The sequence below is a fragment of the Choloepus didactylus genome, chromosome 10, assembly GCF_015220235.1.
Source record: "Choloepus didactylus isolate mChoDid1 chromosome 10, mChoDid1.pri, whole genome shotgun sequence".
Lineage (NCBI taxonomy): Eukaryota > Metazoa > Chordata > Mammalia > Pilosa > Megalonychidae > Choloepus > Choloepus didactylus.
This window is the reverse complement of record NC_051316.1, coordinates 113,649,476-113,675,672: the sequence shown is the minus strand read 5'-3', so window position 1 is coordinate 113,675,672 and position 26,197 is coordinate 113,649,476. Positions and strand designations below refer to the sequence as shown.

The 26,197-nt window shown below is 38.3% G+C and overlaps 1 pseudogene; it reads left to right on the top strand.

Moving 5' to 3' along the window:
- The window catches only part of LOC119545338, a 73,231-nt pseudogene extending 48,994 nt beyond the window's left edge, over positions 1 to 24,237 (top strand).
- The last annotated feature ends 1,960 nt before the right edge of the window (positions 24,238 to 26,197 follow it).

The window sequence follows — 26,197 nt, the reverse complement described above, 5'->3', positions numbered from 1 at the left end:
GTGAATTATTTGATGTTGAGTACACCTAAGGCTACTCCTAAAGGCTTTCCCACATTGACTACATTTACAACGATTCTCTGTAGAATGAATTTTTCCAGTGGTGAATCAGAGATGACCACACATGAACCTCATTTATCTTGTGGATGAATTTTTAGACATTCAACGACATGTGAAATGCAATTAAGCCTTTCCACATTCCACACATTCATATGGTTGCTCCTGATGTAAGTACTTTGATAATTAGTAAGTGTTGAGACATGGCTAAATGTCTTCTCACATCCAATTCATTTATGAGATTTCTCACCACTGTGACTTTTCTGATTTTGTGTAAGGGATGAGCCATGGCTAAAAGTATTTCCACATACACAAAAATTATAGGGTTTCTCTCCTGTATGATTTCTCTGATGGCGATTAGATACTGATTATTTGCCAAAGGCATTTCCACATTTAGAACATGCATAGATTTTCTCTTTGTTATCACAAGACTGATGAAGGGAAAGAAATTTGCTCTGGATAAAGGATTCCACACTTATTAGTGTTATTATTATTGCTTTCTACCACAGATTTTTTCATTTTTATAATTGACATTTTGGTAAATTTTCTTAAATATATATTTATGTGATTCTGGTGAGGCGGGGCAAGATGGCGGACTGGTGAGCTGTATGTTTTAGTTACTCCTCCAGGAAAGTAGGTAGAAAGCCAGGAACTGCGTGGACTGGACACCACAGAGCAATCTGACTTTGGGCATACTTCATACAACACTCATGAAAACGTTGAACTGCTGAGATCAGCGAAATCTGTAAGTTTTTGTGGCCAGGGGACCCACACCCGTCCCTGCCAGGCTCAGTCCCGTGGGAGGAGGGGCTGTCAGCTCCGGGAAGGAGAAGGGAGAACTGCAGTGGCAGCCCTTATCGGAAACTCATTCTACTGATCCAAACTCCAACCATAGATAGACTGAGACCAGACACCAGAGAATCTGAGAGCAGCCAGCCCAGCAGAGAGGAGACAGGCATAGAAAAAAACAACACGAAAAACTCCAAAATAAAAGCAGAGGATTTTTGGAGTTCTGGTCAACATAGAAAGGGGAAGGGCAGAGCTCAGGCCCTGAGGCTCATATGCAAATCCCGAAGAAAAGCTGATCTCTCTGCCCTGTGGACCTTTCCTTAATGGCCCTAATTGCTTTGTCTCTTAGCATTTCAATAACCCATTAGATCTCTGAGGAGGGCCCTTTTTTTTTTTTTTTTTAATCCTTTTTTCTTTTTCTAAAACAATTACTCTAAGAAGTCCAATACAGAAAGCTTCAAAGACTTGCAATTTGGGCAGGTCAAGACAAGAGCAGAACTAAGAGAGCTCTGAGACAAAAGGCAATAATCCAGTGGCTGAGAAAATTCACTAAACACCACAACTTCCCAAGAAACGGGGGGTGTCTGCTCACAGCCACCATCCTGGTGGACAGGAAACACTCCTGCCCATCGCCAGCCCCATAGCCCAGAGCTGCCCCAGACAACCCAGTGTGACGGAAGCGCTTCAAATAACAGGCACACACCACAAAACTGGGCGTGGACATTAGCCTTCCCTGCAACCTCAGCTGATTGTCCCAGAGTTGGGAAGGTGGAGCAGTGTGAATTAACAAAGCCCCATTCAGCCATCATTTCAGCAGACTGGGAGCCTCCCTACAGCCCAGCAGTCCAGAACTTCCCTGGGGGGACGGCAATCACCTGTGACAGTCATCCCTCAACAGAGGACCCGGGGTGCACAGCCTGGAAGAGGGGCCCACTTGCAAGTCTCAGGAGCCATACGCCAATACCAAGGACTTGTGGGTCAGTGGCAGAGACAAACTGTGGCAGGACTGAACTGAAGGATTACACTATTGCAGCAGCTTTAAAACTCTATGATCACCAGGGAGATTTGATTGTTAGAGCCACCCCCCCCCTCCCTGACTGCCCAGAAACACGCCCCATATACAGGGCAGGCAACACCAACTACACACGCAAGCTTGGTACACCAATTGGACCCCACAAGACTCACTCCCCCACTCACCAAAAAGGCTAAGCAGGGGAGAACTGGCTTGTGGAGAACAGGTGGCTCGTGGACGCCACCTGCTGGTTACTTAGAGAAAGTGTACTCCACGAAGCTGTAGATCTGATAAATTAGAGACAAGGACTTCAATTGGTCTACAAATCCTAAAAGAACCCTATCAAGTTCAACAAATGCCACAAGGCCAAAAACAACAGAAAATTATAAAGCATATGAAAAAACCAGACGATATGGATAACCCAAGCCCAAGCACCCAAATCAAAATATCAGAAGAGACACAGCACCTAGAGCAGCTACTCAAAGAACTAAAGATGAACAATGAGACCATAGTACGGGATACAAAGGAAATCAAGAAGACCCTAGAAGAGCATAAAGAAGACATTGCAAGACTAAATAAAAAAATGGATGATCTTATGGAAATTAAAGAAACTGTTGACCAAATTAAAAAGATTCTGGACACTCATAGTACAAGACTAGAGGAAGTTGAACAACGGATCAGTGACCTGGAAGATGACAGAATGGAAAATGAAAGCATAAAAGAAAGAATGGGGAAAAAAATTGAAAAAATCAAAATGGACCTCAGGGATATGATAGATAATATGAAACGTCCGAATATAAGACTCATTGGTGTTCCAGAAGGGGAAGAAAAGGGTAAAGGTCTAGGAAGAGTATTCAAAGAAATTGTTGGGGAAAACTTTCCAAATCTTCTAAACAACACAAATACACAAATCATAAATGCTCAGCGAACTCCAAATAGAATAAATCCAAATAAACCCACTCCGAGACATATACTGACCACACTGTCAAACACAGAAGAGAAGGAGCAAGTTCTGAAAGCAGCAAGAGAAAAGCAATTCACCACATACAAAGGAAACAGCATAAGACTAAGTAGTGACTACTCAGCAGCCACCATGGAGGCGAGAAGGCAGTGGCACGATATATTTAAAATTCTGAGTGAGAAAAATTTCCAGCCAAGAATACTTTATCCAGCAAAGCTCTCCTTCAAATTTGAGGGAGAGCTTAATTTTTTCACAGACAAACAAATGCTGAGAGAATTTGCTAACAAGAGACCTGCCCTACTGGAGATACTAAAGGGAGCCCTACAGACAGAGAAACAAAGACAGGACAGAGAGACTCGGAGAAAGGTTCAGTACTAAAGAGATTCGGTATGGGTACAATAAAGGATATTAATAGAGAGAGGGGAAAAATATGACAAACATAAATCAAAGGATAAGATGGCTGATTCAAGAAATGCTTTCACGGTTATAACGTTGAATGTAAATGGATTAAACTCCCCAATTAAAAGATATAGATTTGCAGAATGGATCAAAAAAAATGAACCATCAATATGTTGCATACAAGAGACTCATCTTAGACACAGGGACACAAAGAAACTGAAAGTGAAAGGATGGAAAAAAATATTTCATGCAAGCTACAGTGAAAAGAAAGCAGGTGTAGCAATATTAATCTCAGATAAAATAGGCTTTAAATGCAGGGATGTTTTGAGAGACAAAGAAGGCCACTACATACTAATAAAAGGGGCAATTCAACAAGAAGAAATAACAATCGTAAATGTCTATGCACCCAATCAAGGTGCCACAAAATACATGAGAGAAACACTGGCAAAACTAAAGGAAACAATTGATGTTTCCACAATAATTGTGGGAGACTTCAACACATCACTCTCTCCTATAGATAGATCAACCAGGCAGAAGACCAATAAGGAAACTGAAAACCTAAACAATCTGATAAATGAATTAGATTTAACAGACATATACAGTACATTACATCCCAAATCACCAGGATACACATACTTTTCTAGTGCTCACGGAACTTTCTCCAGAATAGATCATATGCTGGGACATAAAACAAGCCTCAATAAATTTAAAAAGATTGAAATTATTCAGAGCACATTCTCTGACCACAATGGAATATAATTAGAAATCAATAACCATCAGAGACTTAGAAAATTCACAAATACCTGGAGGTTAAACAACACACTCCTAAACAATCAGTGGGTTAAAGAAGAAATAGCAAGAGAAATTGCTAAATATATAGAGACAAATGAAAATGAGAACACAACATACCAAAACCTATGGGATGCAGCAAAAGCAGTGCTAAGGGGGAAATTTATAGCACTAAATGCATATATTAAAAAGGAAGAAAGAGCCAAAATCAAAGAACTAATTGATCAACTGAAGAAGCTATAAAATGAACAGCAAACCAATCCTAAACCAAGTAGAAGAAAAGAAATAACAAGGATTAAAGCAGAAATAAATGACATGGAGAACAAAAAAAGAATAGAGAGGATAAATATCACCAAAAGTTGGTTCTTTGAGAAGATCAACAAGATTGATAAGCCCCTAGCTAGACTGACAAAATCAAAAAGAGAGAAGACCCATATAAACAAAATAATGAATGAAAAAGGTGACATAACTGCAGATCCTGAAGAAATTAAAAAAATTATAAGAGGATACTATGAACAACTGTATGGCAACAAACTGGATAATGTAGAAGAAATGGACAATTTCCTGGAAACATATGAACAACCTAGACTGACCAGAGAAGAAATAGAAGACCTCAACCAACCCATCACAAGCAAAGAGATCCAATCAGTCATCAAAAATCTTCCCACAAATAAATGCCCAGGGCCAGATGGCTTCACAGGGGAATTCTACCAAACTTTCCAGAAAGAACTGACACCAATCTTACTCAAACTCTTTCAAAACATTGAAGAAACTGGAACACTACCTAACTCATTTTATGAAGCTAACATCAATCTAATACCAAAACCAGGCAAAGATGCTACAAAAAAGGAAAACTACCGGCCAATCTCCCTAATGAATACAGATGCAAAAATCCTCAACAAAATACTTGCAAATTGAATCCAAAGACACATTAAAAAAATCATACACCATGACCAAGTGGGGTTCATTCCAGGCATGCAAGGATGGTTCAACATAAGAAAATCAATCAATGTATTACAACACATTAACAAGTCAAAAGGGAAAAATCAATTGATCATCTCAATAGATACTGAAAAAGCATTTGACAAAATCCAACATGTGTTTTTGATAAAAACACTTCAAAAGGTAGGAATTGAAGGAAACTTCCTCAACATAATAAAGAGCATATATGAAAAACCCACAGCCAGCACAGTACTCAATGGTGAGAGACTGAAAGCCTTCCCTCTAAGATCAGGAACAAGACAAGGATGCCCGCTGTCACCACTGTCATTCAACATTGTGCTGGAAGTGCTAGCCAGGGTAATCCGGCAAGACAAAGAAATAAAAGGCATCCAAATTGGAAAAGAAGAAGTAAAACTGTCATTGTTTGCAGATGATATGATCTTATATCTAGAAAACCCTGAGAAATCGACGATACAGCTACTAGAGCTAATAAACAAATTTAGCAAAGTAGCGGGATACAAGGTTAATGCACATAAGTCAGTAATGTTTCTATATGCTAGAAATGAACAAACTGAAGAGACACTCAAGAAAAAGATACCATTTTCAATAGCAACTAAAAAAATCAAGTACCTAGGAATAAACTTAACCAAAGATGTAAAAGACCTATACAAAGAAAACTACATAACTCTACTAAAAGAAATAGAAGGGGACCTTAAAAGATGGAAAAATATTCCATGTTCATGGATAGGAAGACTAAATGTCATTAAGATGTCAATTCTACCCAAACTCATCTACAGATTCAATGCAATCCCAATCAAACTTCCAACAACCTACTTTGCAGACTTGGAAAAGCTAGTTATCAAATTTATTTGGAAAGGGAAGATGCCTCGAATTGCTAAAGACACTCTAAAAAAGAAAAACGAAGTGGGAGGACTTACACTCCCTGACTTTGAAGCTTATTATAAAGCCACAGTTGCCAAAACAGCATGGTACTGGCACAAAGATAGACATATAGACCAATGGAATCGAATTGAGAATTCAGAGATAGACCCTCAGATCTATGGCCGACTGATCTTTGATAAGGCCCCCAAAGTCACTGAACTGAGTCATAATGGTCTTTTCAACAAATGGGGCTGGGAGAGTTGGATATCCATATCCAAAAGAATGAAAGAGGACCCCTACCTCACACCCTACACAAAAATTAACTCAAAATGGACGAAAGATCTCAATATAAAAGAAAGTACCATAAAACTCCTAGAAGATAATGTAGGAAAACATCTTCAAGACCTTGTATTAGGCGGCCACTTCCTAGACTTTACACCCAAAGCACAAGCAACAGAAGAAAAAACAGATAAATGGGAACTCCTCAAGCTTAGAAGTTTCTGCACCTCAAAGGAATTTCTCAAAAAGGTAAAGAGGCAGCCAACTCAATGGGAAAAAATTTTTGGAAACCATGTATCTGACAAAAGACTGATATCTTGCATATATAAAGAAATCCTACAACTCAATGACAATAGTACAGACAGCCCAATTATAAAATGGGCAAAAGATACGAAAAGACAGTTCTCTGAAGAGGAAATACAAATGGCCAAGAAACACATGAAAAAATGTTCAGCTTCACTAGCTATTAGAGAGATGCAAATTAAGACCACAATGAGATACCATCTAACACCGATTAGAATGGCTGCCATTAAAAAAACAGGAAACTACAAATGCTGGAGGGGATGTGGAGAAATTGGAAGTCTTATTCATTGTTGGTGGGACTGTATAATGGTTCAGCCACTCTGGAAATCAGTCTGGCAGTTCCTTAGAAAACTAGATATAGAGTTACCATTCGATCCAGCGATTGTACTTCTCGGTATATACCCGGAAGATCGGAAAGCAGTGACACGAACAGATATCTGCACGCCAATGTTCATAGCAGCATTATTCACAATTGCCAAGAGATGGAAACAACCCAAATGTCCTTCAACAGATGAGTGGATAAATAAAGTGTGGTATATACACATGATGGAATACTACACGGCAGTAAGAAGGAAGGATCTCGTGAAACATATGACAACATGGATGAACCTTGAAGACATAATGCTGAGCGAAATAAGCCAGGCACAAAAAGAGAAATATTATATGCTACCACTAATGTGAACTTTGAAAAAATGTAAAACAAATGGTTTATAATGTAGAATATAGGGGAACTAGCAATAGAGAGCAATTAAGGAAGGGGTAACAATAATCCAAGGAGAACAGATAAGCTATTTAACGTTCTGGGGATGCCCAGGAATGACTATGGTCTGTTAATTTCTGATGGATATAGTAGGAACAAGTTCACAGAAATGTTGCTATATTAGGTAACTTTCTTGGGGTAAAGAAGGAACATGTTGGAAGTTAAGCAGTTATGTTAGGTTAGTTGTCTTTTTCTTACTCCCTTGTTATGGTCTCTTTGAAATGTTCTTTTATTGTATGTTTGTTTTCTTTTTAACTATTTTTTCATACAGTTGATTCAAAAAAGAAGGGAAAGTTAAAAAAAAAAAAAGAAAAACAAGGAAAAAAAGATGTAGTGCCCCCTTGAGGAGCCTGTGGAGAATGCAGGGGTATTGGGCTACCCCACCTCGATGGTTGCTAACGTGACCACAGTCATAGGGGACTGGTGGTTTGATGGGTTGAGCCCTCTACCATAGGTTTTACCCTTGGGAAGACGGTTGCTGCAAAGGAGAGGCTAGGCCTCCCTATGGTTGTGCCTAGGAGCCTCCTCCCGAATGCCTCTTTGTTGCTCAGATGTGGCCCTCTCTCTCTGGCTAAGCCAACTTGAAAGGTGAAATCACTGCCCTCCCCACTACGTGGGATCAGACACCGAGGGGAGTGAATCTCCCTGGCAACGTGGAATATGACTCCTGGGGAGGAATGCAGACCTGGCATCATGGGACGGAGAACATCTTCTTGACCAAAAGGGGGATGTGAAAGGAAATGAAATAAGCTTCAGTAGCAGAGAGATTCCAAAAGGAGCCAAGAGGTCACTCTGGTGGGCACTCTTACGCACACTGTAGACAACCCTTTTTAGCTTCTAAAGAATTGGGGTAGCTGGTGGTGGATACCTGAAACTATCAAACTACAACCCAGAACCCATGAATCTCGAAGACAGTTGTATAAAAATGTAGCTTATGAGGGGTGACAATGGGATTGGGAGAGCCATAAGGACCACACTCCACTTTGTCTAGTTTATGGATGGATGAGTAGAAAAATAGGGGAAGGAAACAAACAGACAAAGGTACCCAGTGTTGTTTTTTACTTCAATTGCTCTTTTTCACTCTAATTATTATTCTTGTTATTCTTGTGTGTGTGCTAATGAAGGTGTCAGGGATTGATTTAGGTGATGAATGTACAACTATGTAATGGTACTGTGAACAATCGAATGTACGATTTGTTTTGTATGACTGCGTGGTATGTGAATATATCTCAATAAAATGAAGATAAAAAAAATAAATAAATGCTTATTGTTGTAAAAAAAAATATATATATATATATTTATGTGATTCTTATCCAGCAGAAATTCTGTGGCTCAAAAAGAAGAGTCTTTAAATGAAAGCTGCTTCCAAACATATCGAATTCACAAACACTTTCCTCCATGAAGCTTTCTGTAAAGGTTAGGGTTCTTAGTCAGAAATATTCTTCCTGATTGCCATGCTTCTCAGACAACTGCCTTATATATTCCCAGTCCTTGTCAAAATTAGAACATTTAAGACCTTGCTTTATATTTTTTTCTATTACTACTCTCGGGATAAATCTTCATCACAAATATCTTTCTTTGTTGATATTTCCTTGTTTTTGCATTTTAATTCTCCATCTAGAGAGACCAGATTCCCATAATTCTGCACCATCTCATCCAGAGCAGAATCTAGTCTTCATGAGAGAAGTCAATGGCCACACCACTAAACGTCACCTGAGATATGACTTTGCAAATTCCAATAGCCAACACAGTCCTCCTCCCAGGCTCCTGTCTTAGAGAAGGACAGTGTCTTGAGAAGGCAAAGCCAGAGCAGGTAAAAGTAGTCACGAAAATCCAGGCTTACCTTGCAGCTCTGTAACATGTGAGCATGGAAAAGTGCCCTGAGAATTGCTGCTTAGGGCTCCAGTCTTTTCTTGAACCAAGGTGGGTGGTGGTGGTGGTGGTGTGGGGGGGGGTGGTGGTGTGGGGTGGGGTGGGTGGGGGTGGTGGTGGTGTCTTGGATCCCCAGACTGCCGCTCTCAGGGGCATAAATCAACCCTTCTGTAGAAAAGAAATACTGATAAAACAGCAGTAATTATAAGATTAAATATCAGCTTGTTCAATCTTCACCAGTTTGCATGGTGGGTGTTCAAATTGTTCTTTTTTAACGACAAGAAAACTGAAACCAGATATTGAAGCCTTTTGCCCAAGTTTACACAACTGTTGGGCGCCAGCGACAAGACTGGGTATCATTAAAAAATAAAACTGTAGAAGACGTTGGCTTTGAGTGCGTACTCCACGCCGACCACTTTACACACACTCACCAAACACTTCACACACACTTGCCCATTTCAGGACGCACTTGCCCATTTCGCAACCGTTCTGTGAAGGAAGCGCCGCCCTTGCTCCCTTTTTACGGAGCAGGACGCAGGAGCACGAAGAAACTAAGGCCCTGCCCGACGTCACCCCGCGCAGGCAGCTTCTGGCGGCCATGTCCAGGCCCTGAGGCCTGAGGCCCGCGCGCACCCGGAACCTACACTGACTGGAAACCTCGGCGGCCCGGGGCTCGCCGGCGCCGCGGGACGGACCTTCCGGAACCTCAACGTACCGGGCCTCTTCCTGCACCTCCAGGCGTCGGGAACGGGCCTCCTTGGCCCTGAGGTGCTGCGAGGGTAAAATGGCCGCCGTCCTTCCGGGAGCTTCACCGCCCAGACTGCTCCTGGGACCCCGGGCTTCAGGAGGCGCCGGCCTGGTCTCCAGGTCCGAATGGTGTGTAGTGGTTTTAATTTGCAGTGGCCATTTGTATATCTTCGTTTGTGAAGTGTTTGCTTAAATCTCTTTCCCATTTCTTATTGGGTTGTCTTTTTATTATTGAGTTGTAAGAGCCTAAAAAAGTGTGTACATACACACACACGTACATATTTATGTGTGTGTGTATATATATATATCGTGGATACATATTCTTTGAAGTATTTATTGTGAATATTCTTCTTAAGAGCATAGGTTTTTAATTTCATGAAGTCTAATTTCTCAAGTTTTTCTTTTATGGTTCATGCTCTTTGTGCCTAAGAAATACGCCATGGTTGTGAAGATTTTCTTCTAGAAGTTGTATAGTTTTAGTTACACTTAAGTCTATAATTTATTCTGAATTTTTGTGATGAGCTGAAGTAATGGTCAAGGTACATTTTTTCCCCTGTAGGAATATCCAAGTTGTTCCATTACTATTTGTTGGGAAAAAAAACACAATAATTTCCTTCTCTTGGCATCTAGGTTGAAGACCAACCAACCGTGGGCCTATTTCTAGACTCTTCAATCTATTTTGTATCTCTATATGCAATACCACACTGTCTTGATTATTGTAAACTGTGTTTTCCAAAATATATCCTAATATCTCTGGTCTCACCTGCTCTTCCAAAACCTTGCCACTCCTCCATTAAGAGGTGGAGGCAGTGTCTTCTCTTCTTGAACTTAGACCAAAATTTGTGACTGCCTCAATAGAGTAAAGCAGAAGTGACAGTATGTGACTTCTGGAGGCTAGGTCATAAAAGGTGATATTCCTTCTCTCTGTCTCTCTCAGAACAGGTATCTTTGGAACCATGAGCTGCCATGTAAGAAATCTGGTTACAACTGCAGCCATCATGCTGCAGGATCCAAGTGGAGAAACCATGTCGAGATAGAGATACTTGAGGAACCTCGACTTTTCCAGACTTCTAATTGTGTATGCTTTTTTAGCCCAGGTGTGAGTGAAGGAGACGTGGAGATGGCCTCAGCCCCAGAACTGTCTGACTGCAACTGAGGTTCGGCTGACTAGTTGAGCTGGTTGCAAATTCCTGATCCACATAAACCGTGAGGTATAATAAATGATTATTGTTGCTTTGAGTCAGCAAGATTGGGGATGATTAGTTATGCAACAGTAGACAATTAAGTAGCAGCTTAATAGGAAGTCTTATAATCAGGTAATGTAAGTCCTTCAACTTTGTTTTTTTTAAAAATAGTTTTTGGCTATTATAAGCTTTTTACATTTTCATGTAAATTTTAGAATCAGCTTGAATATTTCTACAAAGAAGCCTGCTGGTATTTTATTGAATTTCTAGGACCCTTTGGGGAGAGATTTTTATTGTAACATGGTTGAGTCTTCTGATCCAGAAAATGGTATATATCTTAATTTATTTTGGTTTCTTTAATTTCTCTCAGCAATATTTGGTACTTTTCGGTGTGCAGGCCTATCACACATTTTGTTAAATGTATCGCTAGGTATTTCATGTTTTGGGATGCTATTTTAAATGGTATTATTTGTTTAATTTCAATTTTCAATTTTTCTTGTTCATATATAGAAATATAATGCATTTTTGTATATTTACCTTGTATCCTATGACCTTGGTGTAGTCACTTATTAGTTCTGGTAGCTTTTTAATAGATTCTTCATGATAGTTGCAAATGCATGATTAGGTCTTCAAATAAAAGCAGTTTTACGTATTCCTATTAATCGGTTTGCCTTTTATTTCTTTTTCTTGACTTAATGAATTGGCTAGGATCTTTAGAACAATGTTGAACAGAAGTGGTGAGAAGGGCATCCTTGCTTTATTCACAAGTTTAGGAGAAAAGCATTCAGTTTTTCACCATTAAGTATTATGTTAATTGTAGGTTTTTCGTAGAAGCTTTTTATCAGGTTGGGGAAATTTCCTTTATGCTTAGTTTTCTGGGAGTTTTGCAAAATGCTTTTTTCTGTATCTATTGAGAAAATCATATGGGTTTTCTGTTTTGGTCTATTGATAAGGTGAAATACATGATTGAAGTTACAAATGTTAAATATTCAAATACCTGGTACATGATTTATTATCCTTTTTACGCATTCCAAGTTTTGATTTGCTAAAATTTTACATATTTTGCATTTATATTATGAAGTATATTTGTTTCTGGTTTTTGTTTCTTGTATTATGTTTGTTTGGTTTTGGTATTGGGGTAATGCTGGTCTTGTAAAATGAGTTGGTAAGTGTTTCTTCCTTCTCTATTTTCTGGAAGTTTGTGTAGAATTGGTATTATTTCTTCCTTAGATGTTTGATATAATTTATCAATGAAGATATCTGGGACTGAAGTTTTATTTGTCAGATTTTTAATCCCAAATTTAGTTTCTGTAATAGATATAGGGATTCTCAGACTGGCCATTTCTTCTTGATAATTTATTTTTCAAGGCATGTGTGTAGTCTTCTAAATTGTTGAATTTATTGGCATGAATTTATTCAACATATTCCCTTATTATCCTTTTAATGGTTATAAAATAAATAGTGGTGTTCCCTCTGTTATTTCTGATGCTGATAATTTGTGTTTTTTCTCTTTTTAATTTGATGAGTCTGGCTAAGGTTTTATCAATTTTATTGATTTTTTTCAAGAACTTAGTTTTAATCAATTTAATAGATTTTTTTTCTTTTGTTTGACCATATTCTGTCTCACTGATTTCTGCTCTTATTTTTATTTTTTCCTTCCTTCTAGTTATTTTGTATTTAATTTGTTTTCCTTTTTCTAGCTTATGGTCCAAGTTTAGATAATTAATTTCAGACCTTTTCTTTTCCTACTATAACATTTAAAGCATTAAATTCCCCTCTAATCACTGCTTATGTATACTCAGATAAATTTTGATAGCTTGTGTTTTAATTTCAAAATATTTTATTATTTTCCTTGTGGTTTATCTTTTGACCCATGGTTTCATTAGAAGTGTGTTGTTTAATTTCCAACTATTTGGGAATATTTTCCATATTTCTTTGTTTTTGATTTCTAATTTAGTTCCATTGTTGTCAGAGAACATGCTCTGTAGTATTTAAGTCTTTTGACATCTACTGAGACTTGTCTTATGGCCCCAGAGAGGGTATGTTTTGGTAAATGTACCATATGCACTTGAAAGCATATATGTTCTGCTATTGTTGGGTTGAATGTCCTAAAACTATCACTTGAGTCAAGTTGGTTGATAACATTCTTCAATCTTCTATGTCCTAACTGATTTTATGCCTCTTTTTCTAATAACTACCAAGTGAGGAATGCTGAAATCTCTAATTATAATTGTGGATTTGCCTATTTATCCTTTATTTTTTTGTGGCCTTTTCCTTCATGTAATTTAAAGCACTGTTACTAGGTGCATACACAGGATTGTTATGTTTTTATCATTATTAAAATGCTCTTTATCTCGTCGTAACGGCTACCTAGATTTTTTATCCTCAATGTTAACATGATATAACATTTTCTGTGCTTTTAATTTTAATCTATCTGTGCCTTTATATTCAGAGTGGATTTCTGATAGACAGCATATAGTTAGGTCTTGTATTTTAATCCTATCTGACAATTTCTGTTTTGTAATTGATTTAGACCATTTACATTTAATGTAATTATGAATGTGGTTGGATTTAATTTATCATCTTGCTTCTATTTGTTTTCCAATTGTCCCATTGATTGTGCTATTTTCTTTGTTTTTCTGCCTTCTTTTTTATTAATTAAATATTCCCTGTATCTTCATTTGCTTATTATATATATATACACATATGTGTGTGTGTGTGTGTGTGTGTGTGTGTGTGTGTGTATTAGCGTTTTGCTCTAGGATTTACAATATGCATTTTAAACTTATTACACTCTACCTTAAAATAATATTTACTACCTCATGTATCTTAGAACAGCATTCTTTCTTTTCCCCTTCCATCCTTTGTACTACTGGCATAATACACTGTACTTATGTTACAAATCCTACAATATGTTATATTTACTTAAACAATTATCTTTAAAAAATTTAAAAATGAGAAAAATCTTTAACTTTACCCACATATTTATCACTTGTGTTGTTTATTCCATTGTGTAGATCTAAGTTTCTGCATGGTGTTATTTTCCTTTCTCCAGAAATCTTCTTTTAACATTTCTTATACAGCAGGTTTGCTAGTTATGAATTCTCTCAGATTTTATTTTCTGAGAAAGTTTTAATTTGACCTCATTTTTGAAAGATGTTTTATTGAATATAAAATTCTAGGTTGACAGGGTTTTTTTTTTTTTTTCCTTTTTCTTTCAGCATTTTAAGGATGTCACTCCATTATCTCTGGCTTCCATTATTTTTATTTTGTTGTTATAATAAAATTTTCTTTATGGTTAATGAAAGTTGAATTTCATATAATTTTCATGGGTCACAAAATGGTATTCTTCTTTTGATTTTTTTTAACCATTTAGAAATATAAAAATGATTCTTAGCTTGTAGTCCATAGTTTAACACCCACTCTAATTCATTGTCCTGCTATGTTTTTTTTTGCAGCACTAATTACAATTTAAAATTCTTTCATTTAATATTTTTTTCTTTCAAAAAATTCCACCACCCCCACCTGCCTGCCCCTTGCTACGGGGCCCTGGGGAGTGGGGAGAGAAGCTGCGATGGTGCTACCCAGCAGCACCCAGGGCGCTGCTTGCGTGTGCTCCACACCATCTCCGCTGGTGCCCTGGTTGCTGCCGGGTCTACGGGAAGAGAAGCTGATTGCCTGTGGTGTATTTGACGTGTCCTCTGCTGTGAAGATGGAGGGCCTTTCCTTTGTCAGTGTTCAGGGAGGCGATCTGCTCCCAGAAGGTTATGGCTGCAGCTTCTATTGCCAATATTGTAAAAAAAGTTCTCTTGGTCCAGTTGGCTTAGATAAAATGTTGGTGGATGATATTGGTGATGTAACCATTACTAATGATGGTGCAGCCTCCTGAAGTTACTAGAGATAGAACATCCTGCAGTGAAAGTTCTTTGTGAACTGGCTGATGTGCAAGACAAAGAAGTTGGAGATGGAACTACCTCAGTGGTTATTATTGCAGCAAAACTTCTGAAAAATGCAGATGAACTAGTCAAACTGAAAATTCATCCCACATCTTTTATTAGTGGCTGTAGACTTGCTTGCAAGGAAGTAGTGCATTATATCAGTGAAAACCTATTTATTAACAAAGATGAACTTGGAAGAGATTGCTTGAATAATGTTGCTTATACATCTGTGTCTTCCAAAATCATTAGAATCTATGTTGATTTCTTTGCTAATTTGGCAGTAGATGCAGTTTTTGCCATTAAGTACGCAGATATAAGAGGCCAACCTTGCTCTCTAGTCAATTCTGTTAATGTTCTGAAAGCCCATGGGAGATAATGCTGATCAATGGCTATGCCCTCACCTGTGTGGTGTGAGCGCACGGCATGCCCAAGAGAATAGTTAAAGCAAAAATTGCTTGCCTTGACCTCTGCCTGCAGTAAACAAAAATGCAGTTTGGTGTTATAGTTTGTTATTGCAGACCCTGAAAAACTGGACCAAATTAGACAGAGGGAATCAGATGTCACCAAGGAGAAAATTCAGAAGATCCTGGTAACTGGTGCCAATGTTGTTTAACCACAGATTGAATTGATGATATGTGCCTGAAGTATTTTGTGGAGTCTGGTTTTATGGAGAATAGAAGAGTTTTAAAAAGGGACCTTAAACACGTTACTAAACCTTCTGGAGCCGCTGTTGTTTCAGGGCTGGCCAGTCTGGAAGGTGAAGAAACTTTTAAAGCTGCAGTGCTGGGGCAAGCAGAAGAGGTGGTGCAGGAGGGGATTTGTGATGATGAAATGATTTTAATAAAAAACACTAAGGCTCTTACATGTGCATCAGTTATCTTCTGCAGGGCAAATGATTTCATGTGTAATGAGAAAGCACTCTTTACATGATGCTCTTTGTGTGGTGAGGAGAGTTTTGGAATCAAAATCTGTGGTTCCAGGTGGGGCTGCTGTGGAAGTCCCTTTCCATGTACTTTGAAAGCTGTGCGACCAGCTTGGCGTTTTGAGAACAGCTTGCTACTGCAGGATTTGAAAGATCTCTTTTTGTTATTCCTAATACACTAGAAGTTAATGCTGCCCAGACTCCTCAGATCTGGTTGCAAAGTTAAGATCTTTTCATAATGATTATCAAGTCAACCCAGAATGTAAAAATTTAAAATGGATTGGTCTTGATTTGATCAATGGTAAACCTTGAGACAACAAACAAGCAGTGGTGTTTGAATCTACCATAGTTAAAGAGTTTGAAGTTTGCAACAGAAGCTGCAATTACTGTTCTTCGGATTATCTTATTAAATTATACCCAGAAGTAAAGATGATAAACATGGAAGTTATGAGGATGCTGTTCATTTAGAAGCCCTTAATGACCGATGTAACTTTTCTTTTATTTATGACACTGTTAGATGCAATTGTCTTGTACCTTGAGTATACACTTTAAAGTACAACAAGCTTTTCCCATCTCCTTGTAACCTCTAATCTAATTTCTGTCTATGAATTTGCTATTCCGAGATATTCTGTATAAGTAAAAGCATGCAGTATTTATCCTAATGTGCCCTGATTATTTCACTCAGCATAATTTTTCAAAGTTCATCCATGGTTTAGTTTCCTAGCCACTCAAACAGGTACCAGTGGGTTAGCTCAAATAATGGAATTTATTGGCTCATGGTTTTGAGGCTTATTTTGAAGCCTAAAATAAGTGCATCAGCAAGGTGATGCTTTCCCCCAGAAGACTGTGGTGTTCTGGGGCTGGCTATTGGTGATCATTGGTCCTTGGCTTTTCTATCAGATAACAATACACATGGTGGTGTCTTCTCCTTTTTCTTCTGAGTTCCATTGATTCCAACATTTTTGGAATTTTTCCCGTTGCTTATCTCTGTCTAACTTTCATTCTGCCTGCATAGGACCTCAGGAATCTGGATTAAAGTCCAACCTGATTCAGTTGGGCCACACCTTAACTTGAAGTAACATGTTGAAGAGATCTTGTCTATAACAGGTCTGCATGTACCAGGTTATGGGCCAAGACCCAAAACATGTTCTAACTGGGGTACATATTTCAATTCACCATAATCCATGTCTCAAAACTTCATTTGTTCTTATGGCTGTATAGTAGTACATTGTACCACCCTTTGTTTATCCATTTATCTGTTGATGGACACTTGGGTTGTTTCTCATTTTTGGCTTTTTGAATAATTCTACTATGAATAGTAGTGTACAAGAATCTGTTTAAATTCCCATTTTCAGTTTCTTTGGGTATATATCTAGAAGTGGGATTGCCAGGTGATATAGTAATTTTATATTTGACTTTTTGAGGAACCACAATGCATTCAGCAGTGGTTGTGCTATTTTATATTCCCACCAGTGATGCATGAGGGTTCCAATTTCTCTGTATCCTCTCCCATACTTGTTATTTTCCATTTAAAAAAACAATTTCCATCCCTGTTGGTGTGAAGTACTATCTCATTATGGCTTTGATTTGAATTTCCCTAATGGCTAAGGATGTTGAACAATCTCTTCATATGCTTATTGGCCATTTGTATATTCTCTGTGGAAAGAATGTCTGTTCAACTTCTTTGCCCATTTTTAAATTGAGCTGTTAGTCTTTTTGTTGTTGAGTTGTAGGAGTTTTCTTTTTTTTTAATGTATTCTGGATATTAAGCCCTTATCAAATGTATGATTTATAACTATCTTTCCCAATTCTTTAGGTTGTCTTTTCACTTTCTTGATAATGTCCATTATTTCTTTAAATATTCTTCAAATATTTTTTATTCCTCCCCCCATTCCTTCCTTACGTGAGTCACATGCCCAAGATTTGCCATGCTTGTGGTTATAACAGGGTAAAGCTACCCTTGTTTTTTTTCTGTTCACTGACAAGAGAGGCTGGTCTCAACTCTAGGTTTTGGAATAGGAAGGGTGATATTAAAACTATTTAACAATCAAAATACAGCATGTGCAATGACCTGTAAGTATGGTCATTAGCTTTAAATAACAGGTAAGGCCGCACAGGTGGTCACTGTTGAACTACAGCCATGGTCCAAGTTCTGAGAGGTGAGAGGGGTATGGGTACCACCACCAAGGCTCTCTCCCTGACACCCAGCCGGGAGTTGTCTTCATTCCCTTCCTCAGGGGAAGGAGTGGGGTGTATGAGGCAGCATGTTCCTCTAGCAAAGACGACCCTGCTGAGTCATTCTTGACTGGCTGGTGAGCTGGGATTTTGCCTTTGGCATGAGGTTATTGGAATATTTCTCTGGTTCCTGTGGTTGGACAGTTGACTCTCAAAAATCATTACCTGCTAATAAATCCCAACACATCCATGCTTCATGGCTACCCAGAGCTGCTTGTGGATGCCCCAGCTGTCACGTCAGTGACTATAGCCTGCCTATGGACACTTCCTCTCTCCCCTCCTCCTCCTCACCTCCATTCCATTCCTATTTCCCACATATGGTGAAAATTCTTTCAATGATTCTGTGTAATGTGGTAGTGGACAGACAAAAATCTTATTTCTATTTACATAGATTAACTTTAAATAATTAAAAAAATTTAAAAGTAATGCTTGCTGTTTGAGATTTTGTGAACACCTCACCCTCTTTAAAAATTTGTTCTATATTTTTTCTTTTTTTTTTTTAAAACTATGACCTAAATAATTCCTTGTAGGAAGAAAGCATTAATTTTTATAAGAATGTATAACTTAAAACAGTGCAACATTCTGTAATCACCAAAGATAACCATTCTTATGGTTTAGCTTATCTTTAATTTTTTTTTCAAAATGTTAATCTTTTCTTTCTTGGTTTTTGTAAAAGAAACAATACATTATCTGTATAATAAAATTTATTTCTAGTTTGCAAAGAGAAGATTTTCCAAACTTTCCAGAGCTTCCAGGACATTCTTAAGGAAAAACTTCTTTTAATTAAAATTTTTTTCTTGCAGAAATAAAACATCATTTTAAGCTTTCAAACATATAAAAATGCATATCTTGGAAAGTAAGGATTTCCCATAATCAAGTTCCCCACAAGTATCTGTCTTTTAACCAGCACTGTACCTGACAAAGACACAATATACGACTTGGTGTTCTTTGAACACATCCTGTGCTTTTGAATGTTTGAGGTATGTACCTTGCTCATGGCATTCCTTCAAACTGGAATACCCTAGACTTCCTCACCTGGCAAAGTCCTACTTATTTATTATGGTCTGGCTCAAATGCCACCTCCTTCTTGACTGCCCCTTCAGTTCTTCCAATCAGCATTAATTGTTCTCTTCTCTATGTTGGACTTTGTGCATAACTACTATAGTGTTCTGTGCATTGGAAGGTAGAATTTGAATATGATTCATCTGTTTCTGTATCCATACTCTTTTGTGTACTGGGCTGTTTCCTGAGAGTTTTTCTATTGGGATTTAGAGCAGTGATCTATGATTCTTGATCTACCATCATCTTTTTTTTTAATTTAGGTAATCCATATACCATTAAATCCACCCCTTTTAAGTGCACAGTTAATTCTACTTAGTGTTTTATGGTTTTTTTTTTTTTTTCCATTATTAGAGGTTGTGGGTTTACAGAACAATCATACATAAAATACAGAATTCCCATATACCGTCTCACCACCAATACCTTGCATTGGTGTGGAACATTTGTTACAATTGATGATAGCATGTTTTTATAATTGTACGATTAATTAAAGTCCATGGTTTAACTTAGGATTCACTGTGTAGTGTAGTTCCAAGGATTTTTTTTTAAAAACTTTTATTCTGGTAATATATACACAATCTAACATTTCTCCTTTTAATCATATTCATATATATATATTTCAGTGCTGTTAATTGCATTCACAATGTTGTGCTACCATCACCACCACCCATTACCAAAACATTTCCATCATTCCAAATAGGACCCCTGTACACTGTAAGCCTTCACTTTCCATTCCCTATTCCTACTCTGTCCTCTGGTAACCTATATTCTAGATTCTGACTCTATGAGTTGGCTTATTCTAATTGTTTCAAATCAGTGAGATCACAGAATGTTTGTCCTTCTATGTCTGGCTTATTTCACTCAACAAAATGTCTTCAAGGTTCATCTATATTGTCCTGTGTATCAGGGCTTCATTCCTTTTTATGGCTGAATAATATTTCATTTTGTGTATATGCCACATTTTATTTATCCGTTCTTTCATTGGGTGTATATGCCACATTTTATTTATCCATTCATTGGTTGATGGACACTTGGGTTGCTTCTGTCTTTTGGCAATTGTGAATAATGCTGCTATGAACATTGGTGTGCAAATATCTGTTCGAGCCTCTGCTTTCAATTCTTTTGTAGGTATACGTAGTAGTGATTGCTGGGTCATATGGTAGCTCTACTTAGCTTCCTGAGGAATTGCAAAATTGTCTTCCATAGCAGCTGTACCATTTTACATTGCCACCGGCAATAATTGAGTATTCCTATTTTCTGTGTCCTCTAATATTTCTTTTTAATTTTTTTTATAGCAGCCATTCTAATGGGTGGGAAGTGGAATCTCATTGTGGTTTTGATTTGCATTTTCCTGATGCCTAATGATGTTGAGCATCTTTTCATATGCTTTCTGGTCATTTGAATAACTTTTTTGGAGAGATATCTGTTCAAGTCTTTAGTCCATTTAAAAAATTTGTTTTTTTTGTCTTTTTGTTATAAAGTTGACAGATTTCTTTATATATACAGGTTATAGATTAGATATGTGGTTTCCAATTTTTTTTTTTTAACTTTCATGATAAAGTCCTGTGAGGAACAGAAGTTTTTGATTTTGATGAGGCCCCATTTATCTGTTTTTTTCTTTTGTGGCTTGTGCTTTGGGAGTAAAGTCTAAGAAACTATTGTCTAACAAAAGGTCCTGAAGATGCTACCCTATGTTTTCTTCTAGGAGTTTGCTAGTTCTAGATCTTACATTTAGCGCTTTGATCCATGTTAATTTTATTTTTATGTATGGTGTGAGGTAGAGGTGTTCTTTTTTTGCAAACCGAGTTCCAATTTTTCCAGCACCATTTGTTAAAGAGATTATTCTTTCCCAATTGAATAGTCTTTGCCACCTTTTCGAAAATCAGTTGGCCATAAATGTGAGGGTTGATTTCTGAGCTCTCAGTTCTATTCCATTGGTCCGTATGTCTGTCTTTGTGCCAGTACCATGCTGTTTTGATACTATAATATGACTTAAGATCGGGAAGTGTGAATCTTCCAACTTCATTATTCTTTTTCAAGATGCTTTAGCTATTTCGGGCCCTTTACCCTTCCATATAAATTTGATGATTGGCTTTTTAATTTCTGTAAGGAAGGTTGTTAATATTTTGATTGGAATTGCATTGAATTTATAAATTGCTTTGGATAGTATTGCCATCTTAATGATATTTAATCTTTCAATCCATGAAATATCCTTCTATTTATTTAGGTCTTTTATTTCTTTTAGCAATATTTTGTAGCAGTATTCCCCTCTCAGCACTGCCTTTGCTGTATCCCGTAAGTTTTGGTATGTTGTATTTTCATTTTCATTTGCCTCAAGATATTTCTTAATTTTACTTCAGATTTCCTCTTTAACCCATTGGTTAAGAGTATGTTGTTTAATTTCCACCTATTTGTTAATTTTCCCTTTCTTCCTCTGTTATTGAGTTCTAGCTTCATTCCATTGTGGTCAGAGAATATACATTGTATGATTTCAGTATTTTCAGATTTACTGAGACTTGTTTTGTAACCCAACATATGGTCTGTCCTGGAAAATGATCCATGTGCACTTGAGAAGAATGTGTATCCTGTTTTAGTTAGGTGCAGTGTTCTATATATGTCTGTTAGATCAAGTTGATTTAGTGTATCAGTGAAGTCTTGTACTTCCTTGTTGATCTTCCGACTAGATGTTCTATCCATTATTGAGAGTAGTGTGTTAAAGTCTCCTACTATTAATGTAGAACTGTCAGTTTCCCCTTCAAATCTGTCAGTATTTGCTTCATATATTTTGGCGCTCTGCTGTTAGGGGCATATATATTTATAATTGTTACATTTTCCTATTGAATTATTCCCTTTAGTCCATATGAAATGACCATCTTTGCCCCTTGTAACTGTTTTTGACTTAAAGTCTATTTTATTTTATCTAATGTTAATTTAGCCACCCAGGTCTCTTTTGATTACTACTTACATGGTGTATTTTTTTCCATCCTTTCACTGTCGACCTAATGACTTTAAAGTGAATCTCTTGCCAGTCTCTGCCTTTTGACTGGAGAATTTAATCCATTTACATTTAAAGTCACTGCTGATATACAGGTCTTTCTACTGCCATTTTGTTATTTAGCCTTTGTAAATCTTATACCTTGTTTGTCCCTCACTTCTGTTAAAGCCTACTGTTATACTTATCAGCTTTCTTATGTTGTACCATATTTATGTCTTCTCATTTCTATATGAATATATGTCATCTGTTTTCCTTGTGGTTACATTAGGGTTAAAATTTAGCATCTTAAATATATAACAGTTATATTTGGTTTGATACCAACTTAACTTCAATAGCATGCACATATATTTTTCCTATACATCTCTGTCCCTCCATCATTTTTTACTTGTTACCACTTATATCTTTGTATATTGTATGTCCAGAAACCTAGATTTATCATTATTTTTGGTGCATTTGCATTTTAGCACTTGAAAGACTGAGAAGTAGAGCTATATACCTTACAATTCAATACAATAATATCGCATTTATAATTACCCAGATGGTTACTTTTACTGTAGGTCTTTAATTCTTTATGCTGCTTTGAACCATTGTCTAGTGTCCTTTCATTTCAATCTGAAGAACTCCCTTTAGCATTGCTTGTAGGGCATATCTAGTGGTGATGAACTCCTTCAGCTTTTGTTTTTTTGAGAATGTCTTAATCTCTCCCTCATTTTTGAAAGAGAGTCTCACCAGATATATAGTTCTTGGCTGGCAGTTGTTTTCCTCCAGCATTTTAAGTATTTCAATCCACTGTCTTCTTGCCCCCATGGTCTTTGATTAGAACTTGGCAGTCAATCTCATTGGGATTCCCTTATATGTAACACATTGCTTTTCTCTTGCAGCTTTCAGAACTCTCTTCTTGTCTTTTGCATTTGATAGTGAACTCAATATATGATGGGGTGTATTTTTCTTCATGTTTATCCTGTTTAGTGTTCTCTGAGCTTCCTGGATGTGCATATTCATGTCTTTTGCTAATTTTGGGAAATTCTCTGTCATTATTTCTTTGGCTATTGCTTCTGGCCCGTTCTCTCTTTCTTCTCCTTCTGGGACTCCATAACAGATATATTTGTGCAGTTGATGGTGTCCCATAGCTGTCTTAGGCTATTTGTACTTTTAATAATTATTTTTCTTTCTGTGTCTCAGCCTGAATCATTTCAAGTGTCTTGTCTTCAGGTTCACTGATTCTTTCTTCTGCCAGCTCCATTCTGCTCTTGAAACTCTCCTGGGTGTTTTTCATTTCAGTTATTGCAGTCTTCAATTCCAGTAGTTCTGTTTGTTTCTTTTTTTTAAAGTTCCATTTCTTTACCTATACTCTCATTTTGTTCATTCATTGTTGTCCTGATAACCTGTAGCTCTTTCTCTATACTTTCCTTCATCTTCTAATTTTTAAGATTTTTTTTTTAAGTTTTGTTCAGTATGTCCACATTCTCTTCTTCTTCATTGGTTTTCTGTGTTTTTATCCTCTTTATTTGGATGGGCCATCTTTTCCTGTTTGTTTGCTTTGTTCTCTTTTGCACACTTTACATTTTAAAATGTTAACTCTGGGATTTACTCACTGGCATATCTGTTTCCTGATTTTGTAACCAGCTGTCAATAAGATAGAGATTTTCTTGAGCTTCAGCCCTCCTGTCAGGTCTGCCCAAGGTGAATGTAGGGCTTTCCTTCTCTTACTGGGCCTTGATCTTGTCCTGGGCTTTTGCTTGTTAGTTGTTTTGGAGTTCCCCTGTTTACAGGAGTTTGGTTGACCCCTCTGTTTCCCAAGGGCAAACCTCCTCCACCTGGGTATCTGAAGCTGGCAGGCCTTTGTTCACACTGCCTGCCTCTAAAGCTTTTATGTTCCTTTTATTGTCTCATGACGCTTTTGCCTGGAGGAAGCAATTTTGGGAGGAGGGTCACTCCAGGGAGGACTTTCCCAATTGGGTCTTTCCCATCCAAAACACGGCCAAGGATCCATGAAGGGGGTGCAGACTGGCTCCAAAGTGTCCTGTGGAGGGGGTCAGGAAAGGCACCAACACTTCTCTGACTGCTCCTCAAAGCTGAGCTTTACTGGCCTGTTCAGCAAATGCGGCCCTGTAGCTAACTTTCCCTTGCAGCCCCGAGGAAGCCTTGCATCTTTAAATCTCCACCATTTCTGCTTTTGTCCTGGGAGGGTTGAAACAATGGCTGCTGCTGCCTTTGTCCTGGGAGGGTTAAACAATAACTGCTTTTAGAGCCTGGACCCAGGAATCTGAATTTGCTAATCAAAAGCAGTGATCAGAGAAACTAAGATGGCAGCTAGGTGAGACAGGGCAAAAAAACACCTCCATGAAAAACACTAGATAAAAACCAGAAAGTGACCCAGAATACCGGTTACAGTGATGTGCCAGCTGGACGAGGTCTGTTAGTTCCACAGGGGCCGTATACTTGGTGAAACTGGGAGTCTGCACTCTGAAATGAGTGAGTAACCTGGCTGGAAGACCTGCAGCCGCGTGGCGGTCTGGGGAAGCCAGGGTTTGGTGTTTGGAGACCGACAGGCTCTTTTGAAAAAAAAAAAAAAGGGAAAAACCCAGGAGTGGCTGCAGTTGCGATAGTGGGAATCATGCAGTAAAACACAGCAAGGGGGGGGCTGGGCCGGCCTCTCGGTGTCTGGCCTGGAAGATAGCCTGCTGCAGATACCCTTGGGGCTGGGGGAATGGAGGGGGGAGCTGGAAACAGAAAGAAACCCCGCCACTAGCAGCTGGCTCCTGGGAGGGCTGGATAAACTCCTGCCCGGGCCCGTGCCCACAGCCCAGAGCCCCGCCAGTTGTCCCGGAGCTGGGAAGGAGAAACTGTGCGAGGAGGGGTGTGTGGAGATGCCCCGTTTGGCCATCTTTGCATCAGGCTGAGAGCGCCGCTGCACGGCCCGGTGGCCCGGGGCTTCCCTTGAGGGACGGCGCACACTGGTGATGTAGCACGGCATTCCCTTGGCAGAGGTCCTGGAGGATTGCAGCTGGGTGGGGGGACCCGCTCGGAGAACCCAGGGACACTACGCCAAGTCCGGTGGTTTGTGGGACAGTGAGAGAGGGTCTGGGGCTGAAATGAAATGAAGGCTTAGACTCTTGTGGCGGCCTTGAATCTCCGGGAACCTGGGGGATTTGAATATTAAAGCTGCCCTTCCTCCCTGGCCACCTGTACACACGCCCCACATTCAGGGCGGACGGCTCCAGCAGCACACCCAAACTGAGTTCTCCAACTGAACCCCACAAGAATCATTTCCCCACACACCATGGGGACAAGGTGGAGAACTGACTTGAGGGGTATAGGTGACTCACAGATGCCATCTGCTGGTTAGTTAGAGAAAGTGTATGCCACCAAACTGTGTTTCTGGAAAATTAGATAGATATTTTTTTTACAACTTGAAAGAACCCTATCAAGCAAAGCAAATGCCAAGAGGCCAAAAACACAGAAAATCTTAATGCATATGATAAAACCAGACGATATGGAGACTCCAACTCCAAACACACAAATCACGATATCAGAAAAAACACAGTACCTCGCACAATTAATCAAAGAACTTCAATCGAGGAACAAAAACATGGCAAAGGATTTAAAGGACATCAAGAAGACCATGGCCCAGAATATAAGCTACATAAAGAAGACCCTAGAAGAGCATAAAGAAGACATTGCAAGAGTAAATAAAAAAAATAGAAGATCTTATGAAAATAAAAGAAACTGTTGGCCAAATTAAAAAGACTCTGGATATTCACAATACAAGACTAGAGGAAGCTGAACAATGTCTCAGTGTCCCAGAAGTCCACAGAACAGAAAATGAAAGAACAAAAGAAAGAATGGAGAAAAAAATCAAAAAAATCAAAATGGATCTCAGGGATACGATAGATAAAATAAAATGTCCAAACTTAAGACTCATTGGTGTCCCAGAAGGGGAAGAGAAGGGTAAAGGTCTAGAATGAGTATTCAAAGAAATTGTTGGGGAAAACTTCCCCAACCTTCTACACAATACAAATACACAAGGCATAAATGCCCAGCGAACTCCAAATAGAATAAATCCAAATAAACC